Consider the following 15052-nt stretch of genomic DNA (forward strand, 5'->3'; position numbering starts at 1 on the left):
AACCTGACCAATGTGGAAATATATTTGACATGATAGTACATGTGTAACCTATATCAGATTGCTTGCTGTCTTGGGGAGGGGGGAAAGAAGGGAGGGGAAATAATTTGAAACTCAAAATCTTACAAAAATGAATGTCAAAAACTAATTTACATGTAATTGGAAAAAAACACTATTAAGTTAAAAACAAAAAGAAAAAAGAATACTAGCCAGGATATTGGAAGGGGCCAGGTAAATATCTCCCAGGGCCTGGGCCACAGGGAGCTAATCTAGAGGAAGTTCTGGGCTCAAATGTTTCACCCCACAAGCCAATCAGTCCCTTATGACCAGAACTTCTTTTACTCAAAGTCTGGATAAGCTTGGAAATCCAAAGCCAAGACCACAGTCCCACCTTGGCCAAAGTTTGGGGAAGAAGCTGTGGCTTCCACAGCCTTCCACAAAGCCTTCTGAGCATCTCCTTCTCCTTCAAGAGGACAGTAGCTAGCTTCTTGGTTCCCTGATGCCTTCTTTTTTTGTTTGTTCGTTTGTTTGGTTGGTAGGGCAGTGAGGGTTAAGTGACTTGCCCAGGGTCACACAGCTAGGGTCAAGTGTCTGAGGCTGGATTTGAACTCAGGTCCTCCTGAATCCAAGGCCAGTGCTTTATCCACTGCTCCACCTAGCTGCCCCTCCCTGATGTCTTCTTGTCCCCTTAACGACTGTCTGTCCTAGAATCTCCTGAGGAAAATGGGGGTGGGGGTAGGGAAGAGTGATGAAGGCCGCTGCTGCTCACCAGAAGGTGCTATAAGCCTTGGCTGGAGTATACAAGTCAAGTGGACCTTGGTTCTCCCTAGCTTAGTTTTGCTAAGTATTACCTGGGTGACCCTGGAGGAATATTTCCACTTTAGTGGCTTCAGTCCCTCTTGGAGAAAATGATGGGTGGGTGGGGGAGGGCTAATAAACTGGAGTGCAACTCCAGAGGGGGCAACCAGGGTGTGAACAGCCTGAGATCCATTCTGTGTAAGGATCAGCTGAAGGAACTGGGACTGACTGTTCAGCCTGGAGAAGACACAACTTGGCAGGAACCTAAGTGACTTCAAGTATAGAAGGGCTGTGCCTTGGAAAAGACAAGAGACCTTCTTTTTGGCCTTGGGCAGTTGAGCCAGGCACAGTGGCCTGAGGTGGCAAAGAGATGGATTTGTCCTAGGATTATAGAGAGGGAAGAGCCACCTCCTCTATAGAGGAGATCAAGGCCTAGGGAGCTAAGTGACTCGCCCAGTCACACAGCTAGCAAATGTCTGAGGCAGGATTTGAACCCAGGTCCTCCGAGTGTGGCGATTTTTGCATTGTAATGGAGGTGAAGGGGCTAGGCTCTATGCTCTGAGCAGCTAGGGGAAAAGGACAAGAGAGGACTCATGGGAACCTTCTCACAACACTATATTATACCTTCTCCCAAATTTGACACGGGAGAGATTCCCCAATGGTGGACTGGGCTATTAGTGCCTGCCTCATTAATTCTGGATGTCCTTATTGGTATCCATGGTGTCTCTTCCCTAGAATGGAAACTCCCTGAGGGCAGGAACTGTTTCCATTTTGTGCTTACATCCCCAGTACCGGGGCAACGCTTATGGGAGATGCTTACCAAGGGGACCTGGGTGGCATGACAGATAGAAGGCTGGACCCGTGGTCAGAAAAGCTAAGTTCAAATCCCACCTGAGAACCTTCCTAGCTGTGTGGCACTGGGCAAAGCCCTCCCTTTTCTGCATCTGCAGACAGGTCAAACAGAGCCTCTATTCAAGAAAGCACTTTTTGGACCTGGAAGCCCCTACCGGGGGTGCCCCAATTCTTAGAGGGGTTTAAGCCGTCAAGTTAAAGAAGTGCCCTAAGAGTTTGGGGATGGGGTCTCCATATTAGCCCTTGTTAATGGATTCCACCTCTGGCACTTGTGCACTAGGGGACCCCAGTCCTTGGGCTGTCAGCTGCAGAGAAAGTGAAGACCTGATTGTGGGGAGAGGTTGTAGACCTGGGTCACCTTCCTGTGCCTTAATAAATGGTGCTTGATTGGTGGACAGGCCCCATCAGGGCCATGTTTTAGGAGATTCAAGTTCAGGAGAGGGTTAGACAAAGCGCCTCTGAGGCCAATGCACCCGTCGGCAAGCACTTCTATTGAGCACCTCTTTTGTTCAGGGGAGTGAAAGGCCACAGGCATTTATTAAGCACCTACTATGTGCCTGGCACTGGGGGTACAAGAGGCAAGAATGAAAGCCAACAAACACTTATTGAGCACCTACTATGTGTCAAGCCCTCTGCTACGCGCTTAAGACACCAAGAAGGGCAAAAGTCCGGTGCCTGTCCTCAGAAAGCTCCCACTCCAAGGGAGGAGACATCAGGCAAACAGCTGTGTGCCCGAGATCTCGGGGCAGGAGGCGGGGGGCATCACAGCGGGGGGTACCAGCCGGGCAGGAAGGGGGTGTGGGGCCCAGCCCGGCCACGGCGCCCCTTCCTCTGTCCCTGCTCTCCTCTCGCCCCGCCCCTCCTTCAAAGAAGCGCTCCCTCATCTCCTCTCTCCTCCTCCCTCCTTCCCGCGCTCCCTCCCCCCAGCCCGGGTCGGGCGGGGCCGAGGCCGCAAGTGCATCCGGGTAACTGCCCCGCTGACCTCTGGGCGAGAGCGCGCGGGCCTGGCCCCGCCCCTGCCCTGCCGGCCCCGCCCCTACCGGCCCGGCCCCGCCCCCTCTCCCGGCTTCCCGCTGCCGCCGCCGCCGCCGCCGTTGCCCGGAGGAGAGCAGAAGGAGGAGGGGGAGGAGGACGAGAGAGGAGGCCGAGCTCCCCTGACCCGGACCCCGGCCCCTGACCCGAACCCCCGGTCCAGCGTCTGCGCCTGCGCCCGAGCCGCCCGCCCGCCCCGACCGTGGGACCGCCCGTCCGGCCGCCTGGGGCCCGGGCCCGGCCGGGCGCAGGGGCCGGGGCGGGGGCAGGGGCCGGGCCGGGTCGGGGCGCAGCCCCTCCTGCCCCGCGCCCGCCGCCGCCTCAGGTAAGGGCCGAGGCCCCCCGCCGTACCCCCCGCTCTCACAGCTCGGAGCCCGGAACTTAGGGGCCCGAGCCCCCGGCATCCCCGCTCGCGCCTGCCGGCCCCGGCCCGGGCCCTGCCGGGGGAGGGTCGTGGACAGAGCCCGCCCCACCCGAGAGAGGGTCGCGCGGGGCCTCCGCGGGCAGGTGTTGGAAGCCCCCGGCAGCCCCCGGTTGTGGCCACCCCGGGGGGCAGGGAACTTTGTGCAAGTTCGGGGCCCGGCCCCCTGGAGCTCGGGGGGGCTTGCCTGGCCCCAGGGCTGGGGGGGGGGGAGTCGAGGCCCCCACGCCCCCCTCCTCCCCGGGGAAGGGCTCCCGATGAGCGAGGGTCCCGCCGTGGAGGGGCCCCCAGGAGCACGCGGGCCTCGGGGGCCAGGTCACAAAAGTTCCGGAGAAAGCCCTAGTGGCACTTTGGCGAGTTTCATTTGGACCAAAAAGTGATCTGAGCTCCCGAGGCGCTGCGGCCACTCCCCCCGACCCCCCGGGACCCCCGGGACCCCCGGGGCCCGGCCTGGTGGGTGCAGGGGATGGCCCGCGGTCATAACCGACGGGGGCAAGCCTTTGGGAAGCTGATTCAGCGGGTGACTCACCCCTGTGGGCCTTCCTCACGAACCGGGCGGGGGGGGGGGGCGGCCCAGATGTGGTCCGGGGGCACTGCGGGGGGCACTGGGCTGCCCGGCCTCCTCCCCATCCTCGACCCCCTTTCTTGGAGCAAGAGGAAAACAGAAGCCACTTGTTTGTAAGCATGGTTTGGGCTGGCATTTTTCAGATCGTTTGGGGATTTAGGGCCAAAAAGTTAATCTTTAAGAGGGTTGGTTTTTACCAACTCTTGCTCAATGCCCCTAAGATAAAATACAAATTTCGGCCGACCCTTTAGAACCTTTCACAGTCACAGCCCAGCCTACATGTCACACACTGTGAATTCCAGCTGGTCTGGCCGGGTGCCCTTCCCCAGACTCGGGGGCCGGTTGGATTCCTCCACTTTGCACAGACCCTCCCCCTAGATCAGTAATGCAGAGTTTCCACCATCTCCTTTGCAAGGGGAGATTCTTGTGATCTCTTATACCTGTGCCATCCTCTCCAGAAGACAGGTCCCTTCGTTGATGGCAAGGTCTCCTGAGTATCCCTCACAGGGGTTTCTTTGCACATTTCCTTGGGACAGGATCTGTGATTTCATTGAGTGTGGGGAGTTCCTGGTGAGAAAACCCTCTCTCCCAAGGTAGATCACACCTGTTTCTCAACTCAGTCTTAGCTCTTGGGAACCCTCGGCAACTGCCCCTTGCCCAGGGATGTGTCCAAGGAGTTGCTGGTAGCCAGGCTTCCCTGACTCCAGGGTCTGCTAGCGACTATGCCACAAGTGTACAGAGTAGGGATTAATAAATGCTTCTTGGGTTGAATGGGGTTAAATGAATCTTTACCCCCCAAATTTAATTTGAAGCAAGTATGTCTGCTCTTGAAAAGTGAGTACAAACGTCAGGAAGCTAGGGGACAGTTCATTTTTCAGAAAAGGGCTCGGGTCCCTTTTGGGAGGGCGAAGGCATAGGAAGCCTGACCCCAGGTGAGAAGGTAGGCTGGCACCACTTCTGCTGGGTTCTCCTGATGCTGTACTGGGAGAGGGTGTTTTCCTTTTCCTGTCTAGTGACAGTCTCTTTATTTCACTTTCCACTCTATTCTTTAGGGGGATGGGAATGCTACCAATCAGGAGCAAGTCTCTTCCTTCCAGATGAGTTTGCTGGACCTTCTAATGGCTCTATTTTGGTATTTTGTTTCCTTTCCAGTAGGATTCATTCACTAACCTGGCTTTCCAGTCTTTTCCTGACAGTAACCACAGTAGTCTGGGTTCCTCAGGAGCATAGGGATATTCGTCCCCCTCCCCCCCTTAGGAGGAGGAATCAGCTAGGGACAGCCAAGAAGGGAGCCAGGGAGAGGGAGCTGCTCAGCAGGGTCAGCCCGCCTTTAGACAAAGTCCCGGCCGCTTGTCTTCCCTGGGAGGTTGGTCTTTGACTAAGCAGTTAAAAAGTCTTCCAGAAAAGAAAGTGATTTGCTGCTGCTGATTCCTTTCTGTGGAGTGCCACGGGGAGGAGGGGGAGGACTATCTGCCACCATTTCACAACTGTTGGAGAGGGGCTCCCAGTTCCCCACCCCCACACTGATAAACATTTAGTGGGCCAGGAACCTCAGGACCCGTGATTTCATTGGTGTGGGAAATTCCTCTCCTCACGGCATGCTGGCACCTCCTTGGTAATTTAGACTCAGAGAGTAGCCCAGAGCACTGAGAGGTGCCCATGGGAGATGGGATTTTCCTACTGTGTGTCAGAGACAGGACTTGAACCCGGGTCTTTCTGGCTTGGTGGCCAGGTCTCTAGCCATTGTGCTCTGCTGCCTCTCATTTCAGGGAAGCCTGCTTCCTCCTCCTGTAACCCCGTGTGATTTGGATTCAGGGAACATGAAGAGGAAGCATGGAATACCTGTTAGCAGTACCCTGACTTAGGGTTCAGTCTTGTCCCACTCTTCAGGACCCCAGTTGGGGTTTTCTTGGCCGAGATGCTGCAGTGGTTTGCCGTTTCCTTCTCCAGCTCATTTGACAGATGAAGAAACCAAGGGAAGCAGAGTCACCTAGTAAGTGCCTGAGGCTGGATTGGAACTCAGGTCTTCCTGACTCCAGGCCCAGTGCTCTATCCATTGGGCTACCCAGCTATCCTAAGTAATACTCTGACTACTTGGGGGCTAAAGGAACTCTTCTGTGATTGTCCTTCCTAGGCCCGTTATAGTTTTTGAGGCTCCTTTCAGCAGTCAGACTTGACAAGAATTCATTTTTACTTCAAAGGAATTGAGCAAGGCCTGACCAGTGAGGGTGAGATGATGCCCCTTTCTCTTCTGTTTGCCATGGTTATTACTTCCCTAAATTATGAACACGGTGGCAGGAGGATGGCGGTCAGTGTTGATCCCAGCAACACTTCACTACTTAATAAGCTCCCCCTGCTCTCTCTCACATCTAGAACTTGCTTTTTGTAGACTTTCATCACTACAGCCCATTCATTGTCATGGGCTTCCTTTTTAGTCCTCTGTATTTTGGTTTGTGAATTTCTGAGCCCATACCATAAAAAGCGTGAAGCGCACCTTGCTGCTTGGCATTCAAAGTTCTTCCAGCCTTCTTCTGCACTACTTCCCTCTAGACTGGGGACTTCAGCCCAGCCACACCATTCCTTAAACACATGGTTTTCTGTAAACACATGGTGCCTTCTCCCACCTTTGTGCCCTTGGCATAATCCCTCATTTCCTTGAGACTCTGCTCTGCTGCTATCTTCTTGCCAAGCCCTCCTGACTGTCTGGATAATGGAATGCTGCACTGTCCCTGTCTGGGGTGCCCCTTCTTACAGGGTCATTGAGAGCACTTTTGGACCTCTGGCCCAAAAGAAATCCCAAGGGTTAAAGGAAATCAGCCAGTCCACAAAAACAAGGTTTCTCCATTTGGCCTCAGCCTCCATTGTTCTGATTTGTGGGCATCTGCCTCTGTGGAGGCGCCTGGCTTAGTGTTCAAGTGCTTGGCTAGATGACATGGAAAGTCATAGATAAAAAAGTGTAGGGGTGCTTGGGAACGGTGAGCTTGAGGAGGAAGAAGTGGAAGCACAGTGAGGCACAGGGAATTTGGTGGGAGTGACTTTTGAAAATTATTTTAGACTGGTTCATACCCAGTGTGGGCTACATTTTATGACCTGGTTTTTGTAACAGAACTCTTGGAGACAGGCAACTATTATGGATAGTTTTTCATTCTCCACCTTTCTCCTATTCAATAATAATAAAAAAAAATTGTTAGTCAGCTCTGTGATTTCATCAGTCATGCCTTCAATAATACCCTTATTTTCATAGGCTTTAGAGTTGGCAGGAGCCTGAGAGCTTCTCTCATTCACCTGCACCCACCCCCATTTGACTGATGAGTAGAAAGTCCCAGAGAAGAGAAGGGCCCAGGGCCACTACTTGACCCTCTGGCCTTGCAGGGTTCTCTTTTCTATTCAAGAAAGGCAGTCTAAAGTAGGTACTTCTCAAAAAGTAGTTTAATTTTAGTTATAGAACACTTCATTTATGTTTTCGTTTAAAAAACTTTTGTTGCTGTCTTTTTACATCTTTTAGATTTCCTCCTCTATCCCTCTCATTCCCCTACCAGAGAGCCATCCCATGTAACAAAGAATATTTTTAAAAGAAAACAAAATAAAAAGGAGAAGAAGAACGAGTAAAAGCAATCAGCCAAACCCAAACTGTGGACCTCTCCCCATGCATGGGGGGTGGCGTTGCCAAGCCATGCCCACTTTTTTTTTTTTGGTGAGGCAATTGGTTAAGTGACTTGCCCAGGGTCACACAGCTAGTAAAGTATTAAGTGTCTGAGGCCGGATTTGAACTCAGGTCCTCCTGACTCCAGGGCTGGTGCTCTATCCACTGCGCCACCAACTGCCCGCCATGCTCACTCTTGTAATTCTGCAGTGATCCTGTGGACCCAGTCTTGGTGATGGTCCCTTCCATTGACACTGCTCACTCACTTGCTTGCTTGGTGGTCTTGGTGTCTGTGGTTTGCTTGGCTCTGTTCACTTCAATCTTCACTGACTTGGGCCATCCTTTCCATGCCTCTTGGTCATCGTCAGTGCCGCCATTTCTGCCACACGGCTGTGCCGCCATTCTCCAGGCCATGGGCATCTACTTTGTTTCAGTTCTCTACTCCCACCAAAAGCTCTGCTGTCAGTTCTTCTGTTACTTGGGAACTTCCTTCTTATCAGGGATCTCCTTGGGGGGTCTGGGCCTAGCAGTGGAATCCCTGGTTAAAGGGCGTGGACATTTTAGGCACTTTCTTTGCAGAATTCCGATGATGCTTTTATTGAATCTTAGGATTTTATGACCAAGGGAAGGGCCCAGTGAAATGCAGTTTTATTGCTTGCCAAGTCAGATCATTCATTGTACCGACTGACCTCCCTACCTGGATTTCTTTGCCTCCTAAAGTCGGCCAGCAGAAGGCTTCCTTCCCTTTAAGTGCCAGCTCCGAGGCTGCCTCCAGGAAGAAGCTGATCCTCATCCTCCCCCTTTCCTTGTCTATCTTTGTCTTCTCTTAATGGGTTCCGGCTTTTCTCCCCTCGGAGAGAACATAAGCACCTCGAGAGCAGATACCGTGAGGTGTAGTGGAAATAGCAGTGACTCGAGTGACCTGAGTTTAAATCCTGCCCAGGGGAGACTTCTCAGGGGCCTCCTGGTCTATAAGATGAAGGAGTTGGTTGCAGAGCCCCAGGACCCTGGAGTTCTAAGCCTTTGAATTTTTTTGGGGGGAAGGATATTTGTATCTCACTGCCTGCCACACAGTAGGTGCTTAATAAATGCTCACAGAGTGGTTGCAGGAATGCTGCTGCATAATGCATATGCCATGATATAGCATATCCAGCTTCCCACTCTTCCCTGCTCACTGCGTCAGGTCGGCCTGGGACTTTGTGCCTGGCGGAGCCAGTGAGTTGGAGCTCTTGAAACTGACTGTTAGAGAGAAATGGCACTGGGGAGCCCCAGCAGGAATTCCAGGACCTTTCAAAAGAGAGAGAAAAGAATGATTAAACGGTGTTTGGTGGTGGGTGACGGTACACTTGGGATGAGGGCCTGGCCCTTTATCAGGGGATTCTCATGGGCTCTTGGGAGGCATTTGTGGAAGAGCTGCTGACAGGCCCTACCACACACTGTGTAATCTGGCAGGCCCCTGTTGTCGGGCAGGAAGGCCTGTGGTCTGGGGGCAGGAGCCCTTCCCAGCCTGCCTTGGGTGGGGCAGAAAATGGGCCCCTGTTTGTGGCTCTGGGGCCTTTGTCTCCCTTCCACTATTTAAGTGTTCGTAGGGAGAGAATTGGAGTGGGGGGGAGGGGATGGGGACGGGACGGGGACAGGGATGGGACTGACAGCTTCCCCTGGCCAGGAAGAGAGGCCCTCTGCCTGCCCTGTCAGCTTTCCTGCTTGGAATGGCAAGAGTTGGAGGCGGTTTAAAAAAGCCAGACCAGCTGCTTTCCCTGGAGGAGAGCTAGACCTCAGGAAGGCCAGTTCTGAGTGTCCCAGAGGCCCGCACACCCTGCCAGGCTGCCTGACTTCATGGTGGACAGCAGCTGCTTCTCACAGGCAGATTAGACCACTGAGGGCTGAGTGATCCCAAGGTCATGGCTTCAAGAGGTGCTATTCTGATACTAAGTTCTTTGGTTCTGTCCTGTTAGACAGGATTCTTTTAGGAAAAGAACTTGATGAAATGCTTCCCAAAATGAATGAGAGGAAATTAAAGCTGAGCTGAGCCTTAGGTGATACCAGTGCTTAGGGCCAAGGTTAGGGGGCTGAAGCCTTTCTATATTCCCAGGCGTTCCCACTTCCACTGTTTTCAACCCTTTGGGTGCCAGGACCCTGTGACAATTATTGAGGATCCCAAAGTGTTTTTGTTTATGTGGGTTGTATCTACTGAAATTTACCACATTCAAAATTAGCATGATTATGAAGATAGTTTTGACTTAACAGAACCTTTGAAGGGGTCTCAGCCCCTGGGCCCCCCTTTGGGGGCTGCAGCCCTGCCCACTCCTGCCAGCTTTATTGCATACTAGAATTTTGAGGCCCAAATGCCTCTTCAAAGCCTGATTGTACCAGGCTTTAGGTGGAGTGTAACTTGAGACCTCTGGGGTGTCATCCAGGAGGGGCCAAGTTATTGAGCCCCTCAAATCCAGCATTAGGGCACTTCATTGTTTGTTGCTTGAGAGGAATCCTGAGGGCAGCTATAGATTTTAGGGAACTCATTTTATTTATTTCAGCAAACAGTAAGCATGCACTGAATTGTCGAATTGTATTTAATTGGAAGATAAATACCCAAATAACTTCTCTAAGGGACAGTGAAGTAAATGGGAAGAAAAAGTTCAAAGTGCTATGAAAACTCTGATGAAGGCTTCCTATCTCCCGGAGGTGAGGGGGCGGTATCAGGAAGACTTCCTGTAGGAGGTGGTGATGAGTTGAGCATTGAAGAAAGGGAGGCATTTCAGCCCATAGAAGGGAGTGTGTGAATCCTTGTGATGTGCCAAGTGCCCATGGAGGCAACTTAAAAAGAAAGCACGAATTCAGTGTTGTCTGAAAACTTTCAGAAGTTCATACATGGAGCTGAGACTATTTTGGTCCGTATGGGATTGTGGTTGCTTAAGTGGGAGACACTGGTGCAACTCTGCTGGGAGGCAGTGAACATCTGACCTTCCTTCACATTCTGGCTTTTCCATTTACCAGCTCTTTGACCTTGGGCAAGTCACTTAGAGTAATGGAAGGGAGGAGGCATTTATGGAGTACATGCACGGTGCTAAGCACTTTATAAGCAGTGTCTCACTTCATCTTCACAACAATCCTGGGAAGTAGGTGCTATTATTATTAACCACATTTTACAGCTCAGGAAACTGAGTCAGGCTTACCTGAAGTCACCCAGCTAGTATGTGTCTGAGGCCAGATTTGAACTCTGGTCTTCCTCTCTCCAAGCCCTGAACTCCATGCATGGTGGCTCTGGCTAATGGCCTCTTACTTTGGCTCCTGGCTGTCTTTGGACCAGTTGGCTCTCAGGTCCCTTTGCCCACCAAGAGCGTCAGACTCGGATTCTTTCACATCGTTTATGGTGGCCAGGCAGCTCCCCACCAGTGAGTGACAGGCCAGTTCATCTTTGGCCATCTCACCATTAACCCCATTGGAAGGCCAACTGCTGTCCAGCTGCAGCCCAGGCCTCCCCCAGCTTTGCAGTCACTGTTCCCACTGCCCTAGGGCAGCTCGCTGAGATTTTTCTTCTCAGGGAAGCATGAAGTTCACTGTAGCCCTTGCTGCACTGACGGCAAAGTCCAGCCTCCTCTTCAGTTTCTTACGTCAGGGGAGTCCCACTGCCTAGCCTACCTGGAAGCAGATCCTAATACCGTCTGTGAGATGCCGTGTACACACACAAGGAAGGTGCTGCCTGCTCGGCTCTTCTTACCTCTCCCCTCTCAAGTAGATGGAGGGCCCCAGGATCATAGATTTAGAGTGGGAAGTGACCTCTGAGGTCACACAGCCCTTGTCCAGGGCTCAGCCTCAGCCTCTTTTTGGGGCCCTTGAACCAAGAACGCCTTCTACATTTTAAAATAAAGTTTTATTGTTTTTACAATGTTAAAAGCACTCTTAAGTCTGCTGACCATACAGAAGTAGACAGTGGGGCCCTGACTGACCCCCTGCTCTAATCTGACCCTTTATTTTACAGATGAGGGAACTGAGGCCCAGAGAGGTTCCATGCCTTGCCTAGGGTCATGGAGTTGTTATTGGCAGAAGCAGGCTTGTCCACTTTCCTCTGCACCACAATGTCCTTGGATGAATAGTTGACCCTGGTTCCACTTCATGGAGGTCTTCAGACTGACACTGGTGGCCAAATGCTTGTGGGCTTCCTGCCTCCTTCCTGGTCTCTACTTCCTGCTTCCCTATTTCTTTCGAAATTTTTGTTTTTTTTTTTTTGTTTTTTAGTGAGGCAGTTGGGGTTAAGTGACTTGCCCAGGGTCACACAACTAGTAAGTGTTAAGTGTCTGAGGCCAGATTTGAACTCAGGTACCCCTGACTGCAGGACCGGTGCTCTATCCACTGTGCCACCCAGCTGCCCCATTCTTTCAGGTTTTAACTGCTGAAATCCCTGCTTCTGTCAGAAGCCTTCCCAGTCCCCTGTGTGCTCCTCCTACTGTAGTCTGTATTGATCTTGTTTATTCATAGGTTAGCATGTTGTGTCCTGTACTAGAGGCCACTGGGGGTAGTGAGTGGGTGAAGTCAGGGAGACCCAAGTTCAAATCTGGCTTCAAACATTTCTCTGGCTTTGTGACCCTGGGCAAGTTATTTAAGCTCCCTCTGCCTCGGTTTCCTTATCTGTAATATAGGGTTTAGATTTCTTGTCTAGCACATTGCAAATATAAAGCACTGTGTAAATGCTGGCTTTTATTATGTGCACCCAGTGAGCCCCTTCAGGATAGAAACTGGTCTTGATTTCCCTCATAGACCCATTGCTTAGGGCAGGACCCTGGGCAGGGCTTAACATGCCTGTCTGCTAGTGACTGACTTGGCTTCCTTTACATGCTGGCTTGGCTCCTAGGAACAGGTGAGTCCAGTGCTGGTGCTGGTGCCAAGGTGTGGAATGGGTTGTTTCTCCTGGGGTCAGTGCCTCGGTGTTGTGGAGAGAGGGAACATCTACTTGTGGCCACCTTGGTTTAAAGTTCTCTCTGGCAGGGAGGAGGGAGGAGAGCAGTACCCTGCTCCACCCTTCCCAGGGACCAAGGGTCAGGGCTTCTGCCTCGGATGAGCCAGTGCCGGCCCAACCACCTTCACCCCAGAGACCGCCTCTCCCTTGGGAGCCCCAACTCCCTGTGGTGCTGGCTTTGGGCTGTTCCCTCTGCATTCTCTTTTTTGTGCTCTCACCATGCTGGTGAGAAGCAATGGAGGGACTCTGCCTTCCTGGCTTTTCTTCCCAGCTCTCCCCCAGAAAAAGAGGGGAAAGGAAGCTGCTGGGAGTCCCAGGGACACTGGGCCACCTTGCTTCTGTCTTCACTTCTGTCACTTCAAGGGTACAATTCCTTCTCTCATTGCCATGTCAGGGACTAAAACTCCTGATTTTAGAATGAAGAGCAGAAGCATTTGGTGATGATTTAAAGTGCTGTGGCTTATCTTGTGTTTGTGGATACGTGTGTATCAGCAATACTCGGGTGTACACAGATGTGTCCGTGTGTCCGTGTGCTAAGCGAGAGATGGACCAAGATGGCCCATGCCACGTTGGACAGTGGAGCCAGCTCCTGACGTGCCTTTAACAATCTCAAGCTAGAAGGGCAGAGGGGCGGGCAAGGAGATGGGGCACGGCCTAGGTCCTGGAGAGAGGAGGTGATTGAGGCGATTGGGGTGATTGGCCCAGGGGAGGGCACTTCAGGAGCCTCTCACTGCTTTGACACACCCACTCCCACTCCCTTGTGGAGTCACACTTTAGTGGTGGGGATCTTGGGCTATTTCGTTCTGTCAGCTGAGAAGAATTCTCTTTTCAGTGAGTCAGGCAGGTGAGGCCAGGTGGAAGATGAACAAAGAGGGTCACATCTCACCCCCACCTTATCTTAGCGGTTACTCTTTTCAAAGCTGACTCGGACATAGAAGGGTTGGATTCACCTTTCCATTCCCCCACTTACTGGCAATGAGACCCTGGGCAAGGCTTTTTGTTTTTTTTTTTTAGTGAGACAATTGGGGTTAAGTGACTTGCCCAGGGTCACACAGCTAGTAAGTGTTAAGTGTCTGAGTCCAGATTTGAACTCAGGTCCTCCTGACTCCAGGACCGGTGTTCTATCCACTGTGCCATCCAGCTGCCCCTGGGCAAGGCTTTTAACAGCTTTAAGCCTCAGTTTCCTCTTCAGCAAAATTGAGATAGTAATACTTATGCTGCTGTGTGTGTGTGTATGTTTGTAGCTTTTTATATTAGTACAGATACCCAAATCTATATTTACAGATAGATATTGTTATTATCTCTGTCTTTGTCTATTTCTGTCTCTTGTTCTCTATCTGGTATTTGAGTTACCAAAAACTTGACAGACACACGTACACATACACACATATATACATACACATACACATTCACATACACATCCAGTAGCATAAATACTACTGTCTTTTGCCATATTTCACATCCACACACGGAGGAGCTAAAAGAGGAATAACTAAGACCAGGAGAATGTGGGAAAGAAGCTGGGAGGGGCACTCCTTTAGCAATTTGTACCTACTGGAAAATGTAGAGAGGGAATTTAAATTGGAACCAGAGTGAACTGGTTTGTGGACTGGTTGGCAGGTTGGGCAGGTGGCAAGGGCAGCTTCTCTCCCCAAGTCAAATCTCTGGGATCTAGCTCTGCCCCAATCTGTGATGGAACAATTTATATCCTTCATGAAGCCAGGGGTTCCCAAGCTGGGGTACATGTCTCCCCAAGAGCTACTTGTCTAGGAAGGATGTGAGAGTGTGTACATGTGTGTGTTTGTGTGTTTGGGGGGGGTAGTTATTTGGTAAATAATTCAGTTACCCTTTTGAGATATATGCCAGAAATTAATCTCTATTTCATATTGAGTGGGGAGTGTCCTGACTGCTAATGTTCGCAGGACTGGAGGATGTTTGGGAAGCTGGGATTCCACCTTAGTTTCTGCATCTACACAGCAACCCTTTGGTAGGGTGGTAAAACTTTAGGGTTGCCTTCTCTGAAGAATGCTTTTAAATGCCTAATCAATACATTGGATTGAGAAGTAGTCCAATTAATGAGAAAACTACTGGTCAAAATATTTTTAAAACAGATTCAGGGACCTCAGGTTAAGAGGCCTTGTTTTAGAAAGTCTTCATTAAAACCACAGTCTCTGAAGGAGAGAGTCAGGAAGTGCTATAGAATCACAGCAGCAGTTCAGCACTTCTTACTGGGCCATCTTTCACTGGTGATATCAGCTTTATTTATTCAGTCCCTGACTTAGGAGTTAACAAAGTCAAACAGAATCAATTGATCCACAACTATTTTTAAGCACCTACTGTGTGCCAGACAGGAAACTAGGTGGCTTAATGCACCGAGTGCTGTGCCTGCCATCTGGAAGACCTCACACACTTACTGTCTGTCTTACCCAGGGCCACACTTCACCTCTGTTTGCCTTAATCCACTGGAGAAAAAAATGGCAAATCACTCTCGTGTATCTTTGCCAAGAAAATCCCATGGACATTATGATCCATGGGGTCACGAAGAATTGGACATGACTGAACAACAATGCCATACATTGTAGTAGTGGGTTGCCTCTCCTTCCCGGTCTTCTTACAGCAGCTGGGTGACTACTTTCTGGGTATCATGTCAAGAAGCATTTATTAAGTGCCTACTATGTGCTAGGCACTGTGCTAGTCACGGAGGACAAAGAAAGGCCAAAGACTGCTTGGAGTGGGTGGTGTTGATGGTGATTATAATCTGCAAACAGCCACTTATGAACAAGATAAATA

The 15052-nt window shown here is 51.1% G+C and overlaps 1 protein-coding gene across 16 annotated transcripts in view; it reads left to right on the top strand.

Annotated features, from left to right (window-relative positions):
* The first annotated feature begins 2697 nt into the window (after nt 1–2697).
* LRRFIP2 (LRR binding FLII interacting protein 2) overlaps nt 2698–15052 on the top strand; it is a 112508-nt gene continuing 100153 nt past the window's right edge. For 6 of the 16 annotated variants that reach the window (XM_043963013.1, XM_043963049.1, XM_043963058.1 and 3 more), the window contains exon 1: nt 2698–3004. The gene's annotated coding sequence lies outside the window, so the exon portion shown is untranslated. Of the gene's footprint in view, nt 3005–3674; nt 3779–15052 lie in introns of those variants that run through there. The other 10 variants (XM_043963086.1, XM_043963112.1, XM_043963106.1 and 7 more) reach the window with 4 other exon arrangements.

The sequence above is a fragment of the Dromiciops gliroides genome, chromosome 1 (assembly GCF_019393635.1).
Source record: "Dromiciops gliroides isolate mDroGli1 chromosome 1, mDroGli1.pri, whole genome shotgun sequence".
NCBI lineage: Eukaryota > Metazoa > Chordata > Mammalia > Microbiotheria > Microbiotheriidae > Dromiciops > Dromiciops gliroides.